General features: G+C 47.6%; 1 protein-coding gene and 1 long non-coding RNA gene across 2 annotated transcripts in view; both read left to right on the forward strand.

The window, feature by feature from the left end:
• LOC107723835 (probable tRNA (uracil-O(2)-)-methyltransferase) overlaps positions 1-2991 on the forward strand; it is a gene marked incomplete at its 5' end in the record, with an annotated part of 48750 nt that overhangs the window by 9456 nt on the left and 36303 nt on the right. The gene's annotated exons all lie outside the window — the stretch shown is intronic.
• The window catches only part of LOC107723829 (uncharacterized), an 8333-nt gene that overhangs the window by 3816 nt on the left and 1526 nt on the right, over positions 1-2991 (forward strand). The gene's annotated exons all lie outside the window — the stretch shown is intronic.

Raw genomic sequence — 2991 nt, forward strand, 5'->3', positions numbered from 1 at the left:
ACGGACGAATGACACCCTTCTCAAGCATAGAGTTGATGATCTCCTGTACGGGTTCGTACGATTCAAGGGGGATCTTGTATTGCTTGACAAAAGTGGGTGGAGCTTTTGGGTGCGTTGGGACATGCACAACATGGAAGTTAGTGAGGCCACAATCTAAAGAGTCCTTGGCAAATGATTCTTTGTATTTGTACAGGACATGGCGGAGTTTGTGGCGGTCTGCATCCTCCTGGATGGCATCAGCATCTTTCAGAATGTGCTGGACTTGTATCTCAAAACCTGGGTATGGCTCTTCTGTTATTACTTCCTCTGTGCCGTGGGCAGTCAGAGGTGCAGTCATGCTGTCATTCTTACAGGTGGAGTGGTTAGAGACTGTATACACGGCAAGGTGTTGGTCTTCTGTTAGCTCTGTTCTACACACCTGCTCCTTGACCACTGGCATGACTGAGGTTATGGTGATGATCTTGAAGGGTGCTGTTGACACTGTGTGGCCTGAGGGTGCGTTGGGACACGCACAACATGGAGGTTAGTGAGGCCACAATCTAAAGAGTCCTTGGCAAATGATTCCTTGTATTTGTACAGGACTTGCCGGAGTTTGTGGCGGTCTGCATCCTCCTGTATGGCATCAGCATCTTTCAGAATTTGCTGGACTTGTGTCTCAAAACCTGGGTATGGCTCTTCTGTTATTACTTCCTCTGTGCCGTGGGCAGTCAGAGGTGCAGTCATGCTGTCATTCTTGCAGGTGGAGTGGTTAGAGATAATATACACGGCAAGGTGTTGGTCTTCTGTTAGCTCTGTTCTGCACACCTGCTCCTTGACCACTGGCATGACTGAAATGATGGTGATGACCTTGGAGGGTGCTGTTGACACTGTGTGGCCTGATTTTCCTTCTGGAATCATTGAATCTTGGATGGGTCCAATTATTGGTAAAATCAGTTCAAAGTCAGGGAAGTCATAACTCACTAGCCGTCCCAGACGGTAGGCCTTGGGCACTCTGACATCCGTTGCCATGCAGTTGTTAAACAGGATGTACACTGCCCGAGATGTCACTTCAACGAGGGGTGTGGCTTCCAAAGTGAGGCCCAGTTCCCCACATTCGGGTGAAGGTTGGAAGAAGCCTAGGGTGTGGCTGAGAGATTGGCTGCTCGCAGGTTGCGTCGAACAGAGACCCCTTTGGTGTAAGCTGGTACTACAGTCCTCTTGTTCATTGATTAGTGTGCAGGCCACAGGGATGGTTTGGTTCTCAAGGTTGACAGGAACTGTGGGTGACTGTGAGGTCATTGGAGCCCATATCACTTCATTGATCATGTCCACGTGAGCCCTGAGGCGAATCAGAATGTCCGCTCCGATGTAGACATCATGCGGTGCATCTGGAAGGACCAGGAATTAATGGGTTAGACACCTGTCATTCCACCTCAAGTTCAGGGCACAGGTGCCCTTGGCAGTCACCATAGCTGATGGGCAGGGATTCAAAGGGAATCGTGTGCGCTTGTTAGCAAAAGGAATGTTCGTTGTGTGCTGTTTGAGAGCATTGAACAGTGAGAGGCTGATGGCTGAATTGTCTGCCCACAGTGCGAGTATGGGGTCTGTTCTTGTGGCATCATTCAGTTGCTGGTAATCCACTTCGACCGTTTCTGGCTGCCGGTCTAGAAAGCTCCTCACCTCACGGCTGGCGGTGATTCGGAGCAGATAGAGTCTGTCTCGTGTGGTAACATTGGCAACAGTTTGCAAGTGAAAGTCAATGTCTTTTAAGTAGGCGTGCACATCGTGGCCTCCTGCAGGGTTTGGAGTGAAAGTGGGAATGTTTCTAGCCAGCTTATCCAATTCTTTAGGTGACACGCCGTGACTGGAAGACAGCCTTTGAAAAGGCTCCCACCCCCTTGCTGCTGCTGGGGGTTCTGGGATGCAGGCAGGTCATGTTCTGAGCAGTGGGCTCTCACCCCCCTTTTGAATTGGGAATTCTTGACTAGGAGGTATCAGCCTGCTGGTTAGGGGAAATTCTGTGGTGTGCATTTTCCTTTCAGAGTCGCTTTGCAGTCTATTTGCATGTTTAAGCTCTTGGTGAACAGTGTCAAGTTCTTTTTTTAAATAGTCTCTTTGTTGGGCCAGGGCACTGATTTCAGCCCGAGAACTTTGCAGGTGGTTTTCCCACTGCTCTCGGCGTGCTGTGTCTACACGGAGATCAGTTAAGGCTTTCTGGAGTCTCTCTACTTCCTCCTGCAGCTCTGGGTCCTTTTCATCCGCCGTCCTGTGCTGGTGCTGAGTCTCCGATGTTAGCTGGTCCAGTTGACTTTGAGCAAGCACCAGGTTTCTCTGAGACTCCTCTGCCTGGAGCTTCAGCGCTGCTGCTTCCTGTTCCATGCGGGTGATGCTTGCTTCACCCAGTTTTGCCTGAGCGAGGAGGTTGTGGGCTAGTGACCCGATGATCTTGGTGAGATCTTTGTGACTGTATGCTTTGATATGCTAAATAAATCTATCGTATCTCTTGCTTGAGATTACTCTCATTCTAACGGACAATTTATTGCAGCTATCACAAGAACAATGTGACTTAGATCCCAACAGATTCTTACAGTTTGTGCAACTTAACTGCACAATGATGTGTGGCAGGATTTCTTCACCGCCAGTACACAATAAAAATTATAAGCAACAGGGTTTTTTCGCTGTTGTTATACAAATTTCACTTAATCAAGGTTTTAAAAACTACCATTTACATTCCAATCAGTTACTGGCTCGCAGTGTTCTTATGATCAGATCTGCATTAGGCACGCATTAGTCAGCTACTCTAATGGTTAAACCTAAGGGGGGAGTGAGATCGTCTAGTTGAATGAAATTGGAATACGCAATGACTTCAATCTAGTAATACAATCTGATAAGACCTTTAAAAGATGATAAGAGGAACATCGCTCAAATCAATCTTTATCGCAATGAAGGAAGATTTCTTCGTTCCAACAGGCGATTTTGATAATATTAAAATGTACTGTAAAGAGATTTCTT

The sequence above is a fragment of the Sinocyclocheilus rhinocerous genome, unplaced genomic scaffold (genome assembly GCF_001515625.1).
Source record: "Sinocyclocheilus rhinocerous isolate Xijiao unplaced genomic scaffold, SAMN03320098_v1.1 scaffold1094, whole genome shotgun sequence".
Taxonomy (NCBI): domain Eukaryota; kingdom Metazoa; phylum Chordata; class Actinopteri; order Cypriniformes; family Cyprinidae; genus Sinocyclocheilus; species Sinocyclocheilus rhinocerous.